Source organism: Mustela putorius, unplaced genomic scaffold (genome assembly GCF_011764305.1).
Source record: "Mustela putorius furo isolate JIRA1106 unplaced genomic scaffold, ASM1176430v1.1 tig00003846_pilon_pilon_pilon, whole genome shotgun sequence".
Taxonomy (NCBI): domain Eukaryota; kingdom Metazoa; phylum Chordata; class Mammalia; order Carnivora; family Mustelidae; genus Mustela; species Mustela putorius.
The window spans coordinates 7,647,362-7,666,831 of record NW_025421999.1 but is presented as its reverse complement, the minus strand read 5'-3'; positions in this window follow the sequence as shown (position 1 = coordinate 7,666,831).

Here is a 19,470-nt window from a genome sequence, read left to right as displayed (position 1 = left end):
AAAATAAAGAGTGTGTCTTGACTACATTTTCCTTACAATACTCCAAAAATTAATTGTTAAATGATTATTTGAAGAGGTAGAGAATCAGCAAATCTGGGCAAACTATTTAACTTCTTTGAGACTCATCTTTCTGAGTACACATACTTTGCATTTAACTATACTAAATTATTTGCAGTTTCTCAAAGTAGCTGCATTTGTCAAATATTTATATTTTATCCATTGCCTGACTCGTAGTACGTTCTTGGTCATTATTTGTTTTTAGAGGTGAAGGAAAATCCACCATAGTAAATAATTGAGAAAAAGAAGGAACACAGCTGCTCATTTGCTATTTTCTGCCTCTGTCTCTCATTACACAATTAGTTATGCTTGTATGCATGTACAAGACTTGGGAAAATAAATCATTTCCAAGAATTTATTAGAGACACTTTACTTTAAAAGAGGTCAGAAAGTTCCAGCAATGTCTTGGATGTTAATAAAATTTACTTTTACTTTGTTTCTGGGTGGATTTAATTTTTACAATGAAAAGGAAATGTATAAAGAAAATGCAGATGCCTGAAATAGGCCAAAGTAAAAAAATAAGTTATCAGGAGAAGAGTAGCACTCATTTTACCATTTTGTTTTCATTTATGTCTGTCCCTTCTACCAAATGGAAGGCTTCTTTAGAGAAGGAACTACAAGCCACTTATCTTTATATCCAGAGATGATACTCAAAATATTTAACAACCAGTATAGGAGAGGCTCTGACCAATTAGAACAGATGCTGACTTTAAACTATCAATGTGGCCATTGTTGTGTCCTGGTTGGATATTAGAGCTACTCTATTCCCAATGTCTAGCATAGTGCCTGAGAAAATGCTGGATGCTAAGTAAATGTTTGGTGAATATATGGATAAAGGAAAGAATAAGTGCGTAAATGCTTCAAGCAGACCATGCCACCAAAACCCAGTTCTTCCAGGATTGTCCTACTGTCCCTCTTAGAATCTTCTTTGAACTCAATGGCCTTGCACAATAGAGAGAAGAACCACAGGTATTGTGGAAGCCGCATGATGTAGACTGTCCTGGAATTAGCAATGGCTTCAGTTAGCCTGGGGCTTTGCAATAATCAGCCATGGGTAGTATTGAGAACATAATCAAAAAACATTGAAAGCCAATCAAAGGTCCCTGTGAAATGAGGGTCATGATTCCAGAACATAGGATGATTATCTCAGTGCTTTTCATATCCTGAAAACATGAATATGAAAATATGGATACCTTCTGTACCCACATCTCATTTGGATACAGAAATGACTGATTTATAAGGGGCTTCTTTCTAATGGTTATGGTATGCTAACATAAAATTCTATGGAAAATATTTTCTATCTTCTCATTTTGTTATTTTTGGTAAGCATTCTTTTATGTTTTTTGATAAGATTGTAGAAAAGTATTAAGAATTAGAAACAAAATTTGCAAAAAGATATTCTTTCCTACTAAATAAACTTGAAAAATAAATCTTAACCCTCATATCTGTTCATTGATTATCAAGAAAATATCAAAAAGTTATTGAATCCTTTAATGGAAAGTTGTATTTGGAAGCTTCCCAGAATTCGTAAGAGATGTATGTAGGCTTACTAAGGAAATGCAGACCCTTCCACGCCTCTCAAAAAGTTAAAGGATTGCCATAGGCTGTCAGACCCATCTCACTGTCCAGACACAGTGGAGAATGAGCATGTGGCATCTCGATCTAGGCATTTTTGGATCATGGGCAAAGTAAAACGAGCACAGAAAAAGCAGATGGGGCTGACAGATTGCAGTGGCTGTTCCTATGGAAAATCCTGAAATGCTTCCTGCAGGTCTCCTAGACCTGACTACTTGTCCCAGGCTTGGATCTGCAGCTCTCCTATCAAGCATTTAAGCTCTTACATAAATGTCCCATAAATATCATTTTAGTTGAAGTCAAGCTTGCTTAGTTTCTGTGGATTGTACTGAAGAACTGGAACTTCATTTGACATAAGGTCCTGGAATTACAAACAGGTGTGTGGTGCTATCCTTGTCATCGGTGACTAAACAACCTTGGTTGAAGAGAGAGAGAACATGGTGAGAGCACAAAGCAGGAAGCAGAAAATGAGCGAATGTGGGATGGACACATAAGGTGAGAATCTGAGCAACGTTGGTAATCAGGAAGTTGAGGTTGGGAATCCTCCTCTTCACCATCCTCACTCCTTGGTCTTGTTCAAGTCACTGATGGACAGCATTGACCCTCAAGTGTCCATAGAGGCTGGATCATGGAGACGGAAGAAGAGAAAGTGTGGCTGCCATGCTCAGAGGAGGTCCTGTCTAGTTGATGCTAACTCTTAGCCCTACAGGACTTTAAAGAGGGAAGGGACAGTGATTGGGGCAGACATTAGAGAGAAGCTGGGGCGTCAATGAAGTCAGAACAAGCTTTAAGTGTTGCTGATTCAATGAAAGTAATCAGTTTGCTTCCTGGCGTTATACAGACCAACAATTAAATCCTCTGATTTACATCTCAAAAATCGTATTGCATTTGGTATTATGGATATCTGTAGCCTGAATTAGACTAAATTAAGAAGAATAAGTACACACACACACACGCACACCAATAATAGAATAATAGAACTTACATTTAATTTTATCCTCTAGTGAGAGAATACATGAACAGAAAGCGATTTCTTCAAAATTTAATTCTTAGAATAATCTCTGATGTAGACATATTTCGAAAAACAGCTGACTCTTATATAGAAGTTGTAATGTACCAGCACTATTCTTTACATAAATATTAACTTTACAAATATATTTACTTTACCTATATACTCTGCTTTACAAATGTATTAACTCAGTCAGTGTATGCCGGTGAATGTTAAATAGCCTTCCCTGGGTAGGGAGAAAGTGGAACACTGATGTATAGAGTCTGTCTGTTTCTGTGATGTAAACCCCTATGCCTGCCCAGATTTTAAACCCCTTGTGTTGTCGAAGAAGGCAGAATTAGAAAGATGAGCAGTCTTGTCTCTCAGGAGTCCTACAAGTCAGCTGGAGCACACCACGTGTTCTGACATCTCATGTATGGGAGACGTTCAGTCAGGATCACGTCCTCATGACTGGTAGGCAGGATCTGAAAGGGATTCAGGGGCTCAACTTATCCAACATTCACAATTTAATATGTGAAAAATGAGTCCCCTGTGTAGGTTGTTGATAAACGCAGAGTCCCACTAGCAATTAAGAGCTTACTGTGGGTCTCAGAAAGGCAACAGGCTGAATTTTAAGCTAATTGGTCAAATTCCCATTCAAAGAGCAGTCCAGCCTGAAGTCGGTCTCTGTTTTCTTAGTTGGGAGAGATGTCCAAATTGCAAGGCTCCTTTTCATGCTTACACACCATTTCTGGTTGTTTCCTTCCCTGGAGAGTGCCTGGATAATCTTCCTATTGCCTTCTGGTTTGTTTCTGGTGCAATACATAAAAAGACAATAGAATTGGGATCAACCTGACCACTTCCAAACCTATGTGACTGCCTTTGGGATGGCCTTGATCTCAAATTAGCTTCCCCACATTCTGTCACCAGGCCTGAAATTTCACCATTTATTCCTCTAGATCTTAAAGATTTTTCTAAATCTAATACCACCAAAACTCCTAGAAGAATGATTAGACCAAGTACATCTGGGAATGCCCACTGACAACAGCTGAGAAAAAGCTATAGTAATCAAATATGTCAGAAATTCTTTAAAGTTCGTTATCAAAAATGAAACTCAGAAAACCCTATAAAACAATTTCATATATTTAACACTATTGCTTTTGTTTGAAGTTACTATCACAAAAATGTTTCCATACAGCCAGATTTTTGTTATGAAGACTATTGAAATCGAAAATAAAACTTGGGCCCCTAGGTGGTTCAGTGGGTTAAGCCTCTGCCTTTGGCTCAGGTCATGGTCTCAGCATCCTGGAATCGAGGTCCACATCAGGCTCTCTGCTCAGTGAGGAGTCTGCTTCCCCCCTCTCTCTGCCTGCCTCTCTGTCTGCTTGTGATCTCTCTCTGTCAAATGAATAAATAAAAATCTTTAAAAAAAGTTGTATATCTTGAAAAAATAATAAAATAAAACTCTTAACTTCCACGAACAGTAAGAAACTACTTTTTCTTCTTTTCCGACTTACTTTTTAAATTAGTAACTTTTTAGAAACATAAATTGTTTAAGAAATGCCTTCTGTGTTGCTTTGTGTCTCAAATGATTTTATTTTCATTATATTTTATAGGATGCTCGGTAGAGCAATTGGCTTTGTAAGGGCCTTGTCACCATTGTTGAATTGTGCTGGTTTGGGAACTGGTTTAATTTTGGATAGTCGTGGTGGGGGTGTGGGGTTCATTATGCTTCTGAAATATTAGAGTGAGCTGGCTGGTCGTCAGCGCTGTGAAAGACAATCCCTCAGCCGCCTGCTTAGCCAGATCCCTTCCTTTGGCAGACAACATAAAAAAAGATATTTGCTTTACCCATGAAATAAATACATATTTAGTATAAACAGTAAGCATAACTTTACATCCCTGAGTAGATGAAAAATGATCTATTGACTTTGAGACTATCAAACCAGCCGCCTTACGGATCTCAATAAAAAGTGAAAACCAAAACAAACAAAACAAAACCCCACAGGATCTGATGGACTTCATGGTAACATGGATCATAGACTATTGTCTAAATAATCTCCTCGCACACCCCTCCCCCCACGCACAGATTCAATCCTCCTCTGCTTCCCCCACGCCGCCATCTCCTCTCAGGCTGCAGGAAAGATGCCTCAAATGGCCACCTTAAATCAAAACCAAGAGAGTGCCCTTCTCCCATTTCAGGAGAATGATTTCATAATCCTTCAGCAGCACCCTCCCTCCCATGGTAGAGCCTGGACAAGCCACTGCACCCTCCACTTGGAGACACCCAGCCCAAGCCCTGGTACTTTTTGGCATTGATTTCCTAATGGTTTGCTTTGCTCTCTTTCCAGAAGAGAGTTGCATTTTTTTTTTTTTTTTTAAGAATCAACAAAAGTGAGGAGATATCTTAAAATATATTAAAAATACATTAGGAACCTTAAGTAGTTGTGTTATCTCAGGACACTTTAAATTAATTTCTGCCCTGCATACTTTCCTGACCTCAGGGAGTTAAGGTCCATAAGCAGGATTAGAGTAGAGACAGGCAGGGAGGGCTTAGACGTGCTCTGGTACAAAAATAAGCAAAGGAAACAGGGCTATGCTTTCAGGCATGGATTAATTTAATTTTCTGGGAGAGAGGAAGAGATTGTTTAGGGGCTTAAATCCATGGAGCATCTCAGATGCTGAAATTTGAATTTTTTTTTGACAGATATATAAAGATGAGCAGAAAAATGACTCATTATCTCTTTGGAAAGGAAAAAGTATAGGGGTTTATTTTAATTATTTAAAGCCTGTTTCCGTGCAATACTCTTGTCACAGACCATACCTTTTAAGCTCACTGTTAGAAAGAAGTTGATATTTGGTATGATTTCAGTTCAGGATCTCAATAATTAATTCTTTACAGATAATAGAATGCTTAACCACTAAATGTTTATTTAAGCTCATCACTAATAAAAATTATTCTAAGCAGCCCAATTTTGCAATTTATACATGGAATGAGAGGATATTCAATTAGGGGTTAATATTAAAATATTAAATAATGGAAATGAGTATTTTCTTATAAATAAAGTGAGCTCCTGTACTTGTGAGGAGCTTGGGAAAAGGTGAGGTTGATAGTGAGGGGGCTTCCTCCTCCCAGGCACGTAACTTAATTCCAAGTAAGAAAAGCCAGCTCCCTGGGAAGTTCAGGGTACAAAGAGTCCGGGTAGGGGACCTGGCAGTCTTAAGTCCTCTGCTCAGGGGGTCTCTGGACAGCCTGTGACCTTCATCACAGGAAATGACTCCATTTCCAGAGGTGCAGGGGGAGCAGATAGGGAGCATGAGAAGTCACAGGGGCCAGTGTAGGTAAAGGGTTCCAAAATCCAAACATGTTAAAGCTAAGTGGTATTACCACAACCCTAACACCTTTGAAGAAAGTTCCCTCTCTGTGAAGGAACTCAGCAACTTTAAACAAGATCCCCAATACACATAAAACAGTAGTTAGGAAACTCCTCTCTTCAAGGCTGAATTAGGGCTGCTTATTAAGCAACTCAGAGAAATAGTACAAAGAGAAGGAAAGTGAATGACAAATCACAAGGACTTACTAATTTAGCTATCGGGGTCAAGTCTACTGTCCTAATTGGGATGAAACTGTATGTTTTCCCACGACACATGCAGTCAGAGAACTCTATTGGCCGCTAATTAAAGCTGGGTTATACTTCTATGGCAATAGGAAAGACAGCTCGGGAAAGCTTGCTTCTCTGAGACACTTCAAATCTGAGTCGTTCCCAGCAGGTGACTCCATGATAACACAGCAGAGGAGGCAACTCAAACCATCTGTTCTTTCATAAGTCACTTCTTGGTCGTGCCCTTAGCATCCTGTGCTCCAAGGAAAAGTAGGACCTGTACTCAGGCGTGACTTTCTGAGTCTGCAGAGTAGGCAACCGTCCGCTCTGGATCAAGAAATGCAAAACCTTCTCCTTCCTTCCTGTATCAAGCTTTGTTTGCTTGTTTGTTTGTTTAATAACTTCATGGACGTGTAACATATATAGGATAAACTACACATATTTAAAGTGTGCATTTTGATATGTTTTAAGATATGCATACCACTATGAAACCATCATCACAATCAGGATACTGAACATACCCATCACCCTCAAAATCTCCTTGTGCCCCCTTTTAATCACTCCCTTCTGTCCCTTCCTAGCCCTGCATCCATCCCCAAGCAATTATTACTATAGTCTAGTTTGCATTTTCCAGAGTTTTATATAAATAGTATTAGATTGCATGTACTCTTTTTGTCTAACTCCTTTCACTCAGCCTAATAATTTATTTTGATTCATGTTGTTATGTTTTAATATCTCATTCTTCTTATTAGTTCATCAAGTTTTCCCATCCGACCTCCCAAAACTTTCAATTTCACCATGAAGCATCATTTTGAGTCAAGAAAACTTTTCGATCTTTAACTTGTCCCTCTTAGGGTGCCTGGGTGTCTCAGTCAATTAAGCGTCTGCATTAGGGTCAGGTAATGATCCTGGAGTCCTCGGATCAAGCCCTGCATCAGGCTCCCTGCACCGGGCAGTCTTTCTCTGCCCATCCCTTGCCTTGTGCTCTCTCTCTTTCAAACAAATGAATAAAATCTTTTTAAAAAGGAAGAAAGAAAGAGATCTTGTCACTCTTAAAAATGCCAGTGTCTCCCCAAAATTTGTCAGTTGACAACTTTGTTATGGGTTTAGGTCATAGCTAGATATGAATTTGATACATACATAGGAGGCAGACTCCAAGGGAAGAATATGAACATCGGGGCAGCAGGAAGCACCAGATAATAAATTTTGAATTTTTGTTGCCTCTATGATGACCACACTCACCCTATCACATATGAATACTCTAATTAGACTGCCTATTTTCAGTAACTGAATAATTATCTCTCACTTTGTTGGTTTCACCACGAGCCAGGGTTGGAGCTTTCCCTGACCCATGCCCATTCTTTTTTGAGTATGGAGGATGCCCACCTTCTGTTGCAGACAGGCTGAAATATGTCCTGGAGTGCTGAGACAATCCCCAGTCCCTGGGGTCAACTGGAATCATCAAAGTCTCCTACAGGTAAGAGACAAATGGCAGCCTCCCCAAAGCCACAAGCTATAGTCTCAGGGTTGGCCAGCCCTGCTTCGTGCCTGAGGTCCTCGGCAGCCTCCCCACCGCGCCCAGGTCCTCACAGGGCTTCAGTCAACTCCCATTCACTCATCTCCCAACCCTCCAGTCTCCAGTAAGGGGAGTTCCTAACTCTTGCTGCCCCTCCATAATCTCTCTTTTTTTTTTTTTTTTCCTGAAAATCTTGCTTCTGATTGAAAGGGGTGGGAAGACAGTGTGGATATAGCAATCAGTTCTTGTATTTCTTTCCAAATCCATTGTGAATCCATAACATCTGGGGTATGTTTACCTCAGGTCTTTCTTCCTGATGATCATCAAGAATATGACTTGAATAACTTTAAAAAATAAGTAAATAAGGAGGGACAAAGTATTTCTTCATCTTTTGTTCCCAGTAACACAATCTTACTTTTTGAATTAATGTGGAAGAAAGGTCATGCATAAATAATTAGGAGACAGTAAAATACAAACACTAGTATTTCAAGATATTATCTTACTACATGTATTTAAATAATTTATGTGTAGTTGCAATCCCTTAACATTAATGGATTCAGAGACATTTTAAATGGATTTAGTAAAACATTTCCAGATTGAAGAAATGCCTACAATGTAACAGTAAGATTTATCCATCAAGATGGGCCTTTTGACCCCAGGAAGACTACTTGAATTAGATTAAACTAAAAGATCATTTTGCAGCCTTTTAGAACAAAATTTAAAATTACCAAAAAAAAAAAAAAAATCAACATCATTGTTATCCAAAACCAAATACCGAATAAATGTAGCACTGTGCTATTTTAAACAAGGGCAGCCAACTTTGGCTGAACTTGCTTGAGACCTTTAGGACCACTTTAATACCATTAGTTTTCTTTAATGGGACCACTTTCGATCCCTCAACAAATCAGAGAATTTGACAGAGAATAGAAAAGAGCAATTCTGTGTAAAGAAACAGCTTCCTATGAGACTTTTTTTTTTTCAAGATTTTTATTTTTAAGTAATCTCTGCACGTAGTGTGGGGCTTGAACTTACAACCCAGAGAACAAGAGTAGTATGCTCTACCAACTAAGCCAGATAGGTGCCCCTCCTGTGAGGCTTTTAACAAAATGTGTTTCAAGGTTTTCCAAAAGGAATGCAGTTTCCCTTGTGCCCCCTGAGTAGTGAAGACCTCCCCTCCACCTGGGAGCTCCTGTGTTTCCCTGAGACCCCACTGGCAAAGGTTTGTGTGTCCTGGAAACCTATCGAGAAAACTGTATCAGCAGATTCGGCTCAAAGGTTTAGTAGAGCAACCTATTTCATCTGCAAATGTACCCTCGCACACAGGTTGGAACATTTCAGACTACTGATTCATCAAGTGTTGTCTCTACAATAAGCTCAAGCAGAAGATGACAGGAAGTGGTAGCTTGCCCTTCACAGAGTAACTCTCCCTTCTTATTTCAGAAGTAGCTCCAGCTCAATGCCTCTTCTGATCAAAGTTTGTTATTTTCATTCAATCTACATGAACTTGCCTAATCTTTCAGAGGCTAATGGGAGGTTCAGAGTCTGTGAATCATGACTAATACTCTTCCCATATATTTTTTTATAAAATAATTAAATGCCAATATAATAACACTCGGAAGCTATGTTATTTTCAATGTATTCTTTTCTTTAAAAAAAAAAAAAAGCACATAGAGGGGATCCTGGGTGGCTCAGTTGATTAAGCATCTGACTTTGGCTCAAGTCATGATCTCAGGACCCAGGGATTGAGCCCCATGTCAGGCTCCCTGCTCAGCGGGGAGTCTTCTTGTCCCTCTCCCTCTTCCTTTGCCCCTCCCCCCACTCGGCAGGGAGTCTGCTTCTCCTCCTGACCTCTCTCCTCTGGTGTGCGTGCGCTCTCTCTCTCAAATAAATAATAAATAAATAAAATCTTAAAAAAAAAATTAAATTAAATTAAAAAGCACATAGATCTCCTTGAGATTTTGAAGATGCTGACACATAATATATGGCAGTTTCCATTTGTATGACGTTCTGGAAAAGACAAAACTATGGGAACAAAAAACAGATCAGTAGTTGCCAAGGATTAAGTATGCAGGGAGAGGTTGACGATAAACTGGCAGCAGGATGAATTTGGGGAGATGGAGCTGTTCCATATGTCGATTGTGGTGGTAGTCACAGGGCTCTATGCATTTGTCAAGACTCATAAAACTGCACACTCCAAAATGTAAAGTTTTCTGTATGTAAATCTAAAAAGAAAGCGCACTGAGTTTTATTAAACTGTTTTCTATAAGAGATGGAATCTGGAAAAAATAGTTGAAATTATAAGATAGTTGAAATAGGATTCGTCTCTTATTCTCTCATAACTTCTGGGAAAATCATTTGTTTCTGTATTACTATTATTAAAATAATTTTTGATCATCTTCTTAAAAATAAATAATATGGTATCATGGCACATAAAGAATAGCAAAGTTAACTACAGTGACAGCCTTGTTCAATGTTAATAGTAACACCTTAAACATAATTCCTAATCCCTATAAAACCATCTCTACTTTGTCCTACTAGACCCTTCTCAGCTAAAAAGTTGTTAAGTAAAAAGATATGTACATTTTTTTGCATCATGAAACACTTGGCATTTACCAGAAAGTCATACATCCATGCTGTCAGTGGAGACTAATTAATCATGTTCACATATAAGATTGTTTACTGGTAAAACTCGACCATCTTTTTAGTTCTTATTCACATCTGTGTCTCCAGAAGCTCTTCAGCCGCTCATGTGTTTAGTAGCCAAAGACCTCTTTCCCCTTGGGTAGAAACTGCAAATTTGCTAGTTAATTAGCTAATTTGTTTCCATGCTTTGTGAACAGTACTCATTTGTTCTTCCTCTTTCCTCAGATTCATGCTGCTTGATTCTCTTCCCATTTGTGTGTCTTCCACCTTCCTCTTCCAAACAAGAGGACTATGGTCAATCAATTTCCTAAAGATTTCTTGAGTGTGTCTGTGTGTGTCTCTGTGTGTCTGTGTTTAATAAAAAAAAATGAGGAATGAAGTAATCTGGAATACTTTTGTAAAGATCTCTCTGACGGAAGTAACAATACCTTTTTTTTTTTTAATAAAGGAGGTTTCCAGTTAGTATGTGGAGACAAGTAATGTTAACTAAGATCAACTTAAGTTGATACGTATCAACCAATTAAAAGGAGCATTTGTGAGTTCTAAACCAGATATTCCTATAGGAATATTCCTTACAGTTCTTCTGTTTAGGCAATAGAAACAAAATACTTAAAGGTCTCCTGCTATTACTCCTTCTGATCTTGTCTCAACTCATTTAGCAGCCCATTAAAGAAATAATTTCGCAGTGAGATTTATAACGGTAGAAATACACCAATAACTTTTCATATACTTTAACCCATATTTTTCCTTGTGCTCTTCTCTGAAAACTACCTAAACTCTCTGTAATTATTTAGAAGTCTGTCCTTATATGAGTAACCAACCTGTTAAAAGAGAAAACAGTTTGACTGGAAAACAATAGGGTAATTCTGTTTTGGGTTAATAATTAAAAAACTGAAAGCTATTTGTGAAAACAGATGACCTAAAACATCCGAGAGACTAATTTGTGTTCTACAAATCTGTATTCTTTCCACCAAATTCAGGGCTCAGATTGTATTTCTCCCTGGCCTCGGAATGCGTCACTGTAGCCTTGACTACAAGGGAGCCATTGATTCGGAATACAAAGAGGGAGTAGGGACTGTCCCTGCACAAGTGACTCCCTGCACCTGCTGTATGTCTCTCCTGGACTGAGCAAATCAGAACTTGCTAAACACTTTGCACTCCTCTAAACTCAACCTGACGTAGCTCTTCATGGTGAATAATTCAAGATTCACCAACTTCAGAGTACAGGTTGTTTACAAAAGTATGATTGTGTAAAGACAAACATCCTACAACGATTTCAGTGTCTGTTCTTTTAAGCTGGATGGCAGGGTGGCAGATTAGAAGATATTTAACCAAGCTTCAAGGTTCCTTGATAGCTCAATAAATTTTTGAACTGATATCATATTCTCTGGCTCTGAGGGAATATAATCCTAATTGATTTACCATCATGGATAATAAATAAAAAACTGTTTGAATATGAGTTTATACCATTAAATAATGAGAAAGATATGGGAAAGACTCGGAAAATAGGAATGATGTCCCACCATATTTCTGAGTTTCTTCTATTTGTTCTGCACTGGATTTTTTCATTTTTATGGATTTCTAGGATCTGAAAGTGAAAAGCATTAATATCATCTTTTATTCAGAAGGAGATAATAATAACTTTTCCAAAAATATTATAAAAAGAATTTCCAATGTGTACAGATAGCTTAAGATCAATTTATGTTGGTGTCTAGTCACTGTCAAGTTCTTCCTCCAATTTTCAAGTATCCAGAGTCAGAAGTTGAGCCTGATGTCTTCATAATGCTATTTTGTAAACCACTATGGTTATTGTGTTTCATCATTATTAAATGCAAATTTATTTATATCTAGAATGTGAATCAAAATTTCGCTTTCTGTGACTATATTACTATGATTATTTTTTTAGCCCAGCCTCTTCTGACATTTAGATCAAATATGAGCAGTCCTTCTTCATCAAGACAATTCATGCTTTTTCCCCGGCCCACACATTTTGTGTTTTGTTTGCTTTAACGGCATACACTTTATTCAACCAAGATAAATACAACTTTTTGTTACGTCCTTTATTTTTTCTCATCATCTTACTTTCCTTTGTTCTTTATGTGCATATGGATAAAATAAGCTCACAAGATTGTTTCCTTTCTTTTTCCCGTACTAATTCCTTCTCAGACCTCACTTTTCTTTTGAGCTGGTTTTGGTCACCTTAAGGTTTCCAGGGTTCACCAATAATACATTTCTATCTTCTGGCCTAATAACAGCCCCTTGTCCTTGAGTGATTCCCGTCCTTTCTCTGTGCCTAACTTGTGTCCTTGTGGATTGTAAACCTCATGAGCAAAGAATGTCACTAATGCTTTGTTCATTACAAAATCCAACATCATCAGTAGCAAATAGGACCATAACATTCAGAATTTTAATTAACTTGCAGATTATTGCATCCATATAGCTATATCAAAACTCTCTTGGAACATATTTAACTCATTTTAATCATTGCTGAAGTAATAGGCATCAGTAAAAAGCTGATATAATGTTGATAGCCTCAGGAAAAATTCTCTGGAACAATCTTCAAGGTGATCTTATGCCTCAGAACACATAATCTCTATTGTTGCTAAATCATTTCTATTCTGGACATACTGCTATTAAGCAGCCAAAACAATATACTGCATATTTTCTCATGTTTTACAGACTGTGTATTAGTGGGTAAATATGCAGGTTGATGTGTAGGTATTTCAACACAGAAATTCTTATATAATAATTACATAATTGCTAGTGAGAATTATGTACTTCATTCTGTGTGACACTGAAAATCGAAATCTATAAACCTAATTATCACTTACAGCCTTTTCTTTATATAAATAATAAGGCAATCATTAAAGACTCAGGAACCTTTGATTTTTCACCTTGAAGGGCATGTACAATATCACAAATGTCACTAGACAGTCGTGTTCTTTAGCAAATGCTAATAGAGGGCAGGAGACTGTGGGCAAATATGTCCTTGATTTACCTCTGAAAATGAAACTATTCTCTTTTTGGTAAAAGGGTACATCTCTATCTGAAGCATAATTTGTCTTGTATATCAAGAATTTACATAAAAGTATCATTTATGAGATTTCTCCATGGACAATCATTTTTTTAAGATTTTATTTATTCATGCACAAGCAGAGGAAGCAGCAGGGAGAGGGAGAGGGAGAAGCAGGCTCCCTGCTGTGCAAGGAACCCAACATGAGACTCAATCCCAGGACGCTGGGATCATGACCTGAATTAAAGGCAGACACTTAACCACCTGAGCCACCCAGCCACACCTCCATGGACAATTTTTTTCTTGATTTTCTGTATAGTAATTAAAATCCTATTGAACCAAACAAATTTTTATAAATATGTAAATACTGAAATAAACTCAGAGTGTTTATATCCTTTTTATTTATGTTAAATACATTTAAGCCATCCATTTCTATTAAGAAAACAAAAACTTTTAACTAAATAATGTTAATTATTTAACATTATTCTGTTAAATAGAATTTAAATTCTGTGTAATTTTGAGTGCTTGTGCTAGGTGCGGGGATTATGGCCCTCAGTGAGGCAAATGTGGGGGTCTTTACCTTCTTGGAGTTCACAGTCAATCCAGGAAACCGTGTTAAATAGGTAAGCATCAGACTGCTGAATATTATACATGGGGGAAAGCAGGCAACTATAGGAACACGCGAAAACATGATTTAACTTGGACAGGAGGGGATTACCTCATGACCTAGAAGATGGTCTACTGTGGCTGATAAACGTTCCCATTCAACAGTACCTCACTCCACCCAAGCCAGTTCAATAGTGTAAGTGCCAGTCTAGTTATCTTCATTGGTCAGAACCTCCAGAGTTCTTGAAGTCAAGAGTTTAGTTCCGGGACACCTGGGTGGCTCAGTGGGTTAAGTCTCTGCCTTCGGCTCAGGTCATGATCCCAGGGTCCTAGGATTGAGCCCCGCATCAGCTTTCTTCTCAGCAGGGAGCCTGTTTCCCTCTCTTTCTCTCTGCCTGCCTTACTGCCTACTTGTGATTTCTGTCTGTCAAATAAATAAATAAAATCTTAAAAAAAAAATAAAAAAGAGTTTAGTTCATTTTGGATCACTAGGCTTTCCTTGTGAAGAATTTCTCTCCTCTCTTACTCCCTACCCTGGTGGATTGCCCAGGTTTCTAGCAAAATTTGTGATCTTGAAATTGGGTCTGGGAATATGAATGATTTGCATACACTCTTCCCTTTTATAGGCAAGTAAGTCCTAAAAAAATGTCTTGGTGTTTGGGTCAGTAGCTGCATTTGCATGTGACTATAGAACCTATTATTATCCAGACATTCTTGAAAACATCCTTGGATATAAAGACTTGAGATTTTGTCTATTTGTTTATTAAAAAGCAACTAAATATTTGAAATAAGGGAAGAAGTGATAGTTCATGGAATCCAGAAACAAAAATTATATACATTAAAAGTCACACTAAATTCAAAACTATCTTGCCATCTAGGCAAGAAAATGAAGGTAGACAGGTTATAATGAAAGCTTTTTGAAAATGAGTGAGCAGTATTTCCTTATACAGAGTAGACAATCAAAACCATTTGTAGATTGACTGAATGAATCACTGCAGAGTTAAATCAGTAAGCTCAGGTCTTCACACGTTAAGTATCTTATGAAGGACCAAATGTGCCTTCTAAAAGGCTGCACAAAATCTAACTCTGTTGCCAAGATGGCCTTTTTCTCCAGTTTTCTCTTGACAGCCTCTTTTCAGTGGTCATTTTGGCTTTAATTTCCTCCAGCATGGAAAGTGATAATATGACAGGATCCTTTGCAAACTATTTTCTCAGTCTTCAGTTAAGATGACTGGCTTGAAAGGGCACACAGCAACCCTGACTGGGCATGAAGTAGCAGCTGTCCATAGGATGACCCAGAAATCTCTCAACGAACACACTTAAAAAATGGGCAAGGAAAAAGCAGAGGACAGAGTAAGAAAGCATTGCTTGGTCTTACTCTGACCCTCACCTTCCCATGTCAGGTCCAGTCGGGCTTTCATGTTCTGTTCAGTGAATCAGAGGGCACCATCTCCCCAAACTTGACTCTTACTCCTCTTAAACATTGAGGCATCCTGACAAGGAGGTACATAGCTCCATGCCTTTCAATCTAAACAGATGATCATAGAAAATTTTAAAGTGTAATTTTACCTAGAAATGAGGAGTTGTCCACATATCATTAGAGTTGTAAAGAAGGAACTGTGATGAGACTGAGAGAAGGAAGATGCTACAAGGAGAGTAGATTTTCATCACATAACAGGATTTTACAGATTTTGGTGTGAGTGACCACAATATTTTGTATCATGTTATTCCTCCTACAGAGAGTTATTTCTAAAAACATTTAAATGACTAATACCTTCCTCAGACTTCGGAGAAAAGCAATCAAGCATTAAATGCCTAAGCCTCACACATTTTCTGTAGGAGATATTTGTTACCATGTGACCATCTGTGTGCATGCTTCCTAATGGGTATTACATCTTAGACTGCTTGCCAAATACTTATCTTGGTGTCATCATTATATTCCAAATAAACTGGCCTTTGTGAATCACACAAATGTGACAGCACATCAGTATATTTAAGTTCGGCATAGAGGACACAAATTCCTTTTGATAAAAATGTTCATGCAAAATCAGAATCGCATGGGCAATTGAGGTAGTTATATAGGCTATCTCTAGTTCTGGGAACAGAAATAAGGAACATATGGCTTTGAGTAGGGTTTTTCTTAATAAATATTAAAAGAGCAGGTGCGATTGCTAACACTTTGAAAAATTTTAAATGCCTCACTCATCTTCATCTTGGTGCCCTCATCCACTCTCCCTCACTTTCCTACCACTTCAATACGTGACTATTATGTGTTACATGGGATCAACACTTCGTAGCAGAGAGATTAGCATGGGATTTGACCAATGCAATTTTCCATCCCACTGAATGAATTCAGTCTATCTGACAAGAAAGAACAAAATGTGAGCATTCGGAAGGTTTGGGGTTCTTTTCTGCAAACAGAGTGCACCTAGGGGCTTCATAATACATCCAGATAATCAAAAAATATTTAATCCCAAGGGGAAGGGTTTGAGGTTTCCATCCTCTTTCTCCTTGGGGGCCTAAGATTTTCCTTCTTATGCACATGATCTACTCCTTCAGAATTCCAGTTTCACAATCCTAGGATTATTAACTAAGAAGCAAATGGGTCTGTCAGTCAGCTTTTTTTTTTTTTTAAGATTTTATTTATTTATTTGACAGACAGAGATCACAAGTAGGCAGAGAGGCAGGCAGAGAGAGAGGGGGAAGCAGGCTTCCTGCTGAGCAAACAGCCCGATATGGGACTCGATCCCAGGACCCTCCCGAGCCGAGGGCAGAGGCTTAACCCACTGAGGCACCCAGGCACCCCTGTTGGTCAGCTTTTAAAAAGATGTCCTATTCCTCCCTTTCTCTAGGATATTGAATGGTGCCTTGCCTTATGGCTTCATAACTTGTACCTATCTTCCCAAAATAGAAGCAGACAGCTCCAAGGTAATTTGCTGTCTTTGATGCACCTCAATATTCAGAAGAGAACAACAACAACAAAATATTATATATAAATTTGAAATGATTTTACCAGCTTCTTTGGCATTTTATACATTAATATGTTCTTAAAATATCCAGAACAAAGGAAGAAGTGGATTTTCATAAGTCCCAGAAGCAGTCACGTAAATAAGAAAAGTAATATTATTTTCAAAGCATCCTGTCCAATCAGTAAACTAAATTCAGAGCCACTTCATTAAAGCCTTTGACATGGGGTAATACCACATTTCCTGGAGCATAGCAGTCATGCCAGAAATATTTGTTGATTAAGAGATGAAGGTAGGGGCGCCTGGGTGGCTAAGTCAGTTAAGGAACCAACTCCTGATTTCTGCTCTGGTCATGATCTCAGAGTGGTGAGACAGAACCCCATGTCAGGCTCAGTACTCAGTGCAGAGTCTGCTTTTTCCTCTCGCTCTGCTCCTCCCTCCACACACACACTCTCTCTCCTTCTCTCTCTCCCTCTCAAATAAATAAATAAAATCTTTTTTTAAAAAAATAGAGGTGAGGGTGCCTGGGTGGCTCAGTGGGTTAAGCCGATGCCTTCGGCTCCAGTCATGATCTCAGGGTCTTGGGATCGAGTCCCGCATCGGGCTCTCTACTCAGCAGGGAGCCTGCTTCTTCCTCTCTCTCTCTGCCTGCCTCTCTGCCTACTTGTGATCTCTCTCTGTCAAATAAATAAATAACATCTTTAAAAAATAGATGTGAATGTAGAAATTTACGTCAATAGACTCAAGAGCTCAATCAGCAGGCCAGAATCTCACCACAGACAAGGGCCTTCTCTGGAGGGTGAGTTTGCCTCTAACATCTACTCGTGTTCCATCTATGCAGGTCCAGTCCTGAGAAGAGTAACTTTCGTTTTCTCTCAGCAAGAATCATTTTAACTTCTGGTCCTCCCAGGGCGGACAACATAAAATCCAAGAAATTCCCAGTCACCTGCCTTTGAGCTCTGAAGACAGCACTAGCTTGGATTAGAGCCCACAGCAGCCACGACTGTGGATCCCCTGGGCATGAGACAGCAACTTCTCCAGGTAAGATGCCTGGCTCCCCCCACAACTGACCCACTTTAAAAAGAAGGCAGGTAGGACCAGGGGAGAGGATAGAAAGAAGCAGAGAGTAGAGGAAGAAAGGATGCTTGGATCTGCTCTGCCACTCTCATTCCCATCTCATTTGTTGCTGGGTCACATGTTCTGATCCACCTCTCAACATGTTCTGGGTCTCTTCTGTTCTGGGTCTCTTCCGTTCAGAGAATCTGGCAGTGTCACGTCCCAAGATTTAGTTCTTTTTTTTTTTTTTAAAGATTTTTATTTATTTATTTGACAGAGAGAGATCACAAGTAGGCAGAGAGGCAGGCAGAGAGAGAGAGGGAAGCAGACTCCCCGCTGAGCAGAGAGCCCGATGCGGGACTCGATCCCAGGACCCTGGGATCATGACCTGAGCTGAAGGCAGCGGGTTAACCCACTGAGCCACCCAGGCGCCCCCAAGATTTAGTTCTTATTCCCCTAAAACAAATAAGTACAGAGCCCTTCAGTCTGGGCAGATGACCACAGAAAATGTTAATGTGTAATTTTGCCCAGAAATGAGGAGTTGATCACATGTTATTAGAAAGTTGTACAGATGATTCCCCAACATGGATCTGTCATAGAGTGAAGAAAGCAAGACGCTACCACAAAGGACAAGCATTGGTCGTATGAAATGATTTCCCTAATGCTTCTATGACTAACACAGCATCGTGGCATCTTAGTCTTTTAAAGAGAGTTATTTTTTAAAGGGAGTTATGTTGAAAGACGTTTAAATATCTGAATCATACTCTCTTCAGAAATCTCCTCAGAGAAGAAATGCCCATGCCAGGCTGATCTCAATCACAGTCTTCATTAAGAGACCTTTGTTACTGTGTGACCATCAGGGTACATGACTCACAGTGAGAGCTGTATCTGCAATGCCTTCCGAATAATAGATATCTTGGTGTTCTCATTATATCCAAAGAAATTACCTTCACAAATCGCTCAGTTTGACAATATGTTGGCACATTTAAATTAGGAGTAAAAGATACTGAGTTTCCCTTTGATAAATATTTACCCAAAATCAGGGTTGGAAGGTACAAGCACATGATGTAACTATTCAGAATATCCCCAGATCTGGAGACAGGAATAATTAACAATATGGCTATGAGCATAGTTTTTCTTGATAAAAGTATAATATCAAATGCACTTGTTAAGTGGTTGACAAGTTTTCAAATACCTCACCTACTTTCATTTCCTCAGCACCCTCATTCCTACATCCTTACTTTACTACCAATTAATCTCTTGCAATTCTATGTTTCATGGAATTCTGCATATGGTTTAGCTATTGAAACATGGAGAAAAGAGAAAGGGTCTTCCACTTTTCCACCTATTATCAGGATCCCTGTGATGTTACAGTAATGTGTTGGGCATCCTTTTGTGTTAGAGTTGGAAAAGTCGTGCTAGCCAGCCAATAATTTTGCATGTAAAAT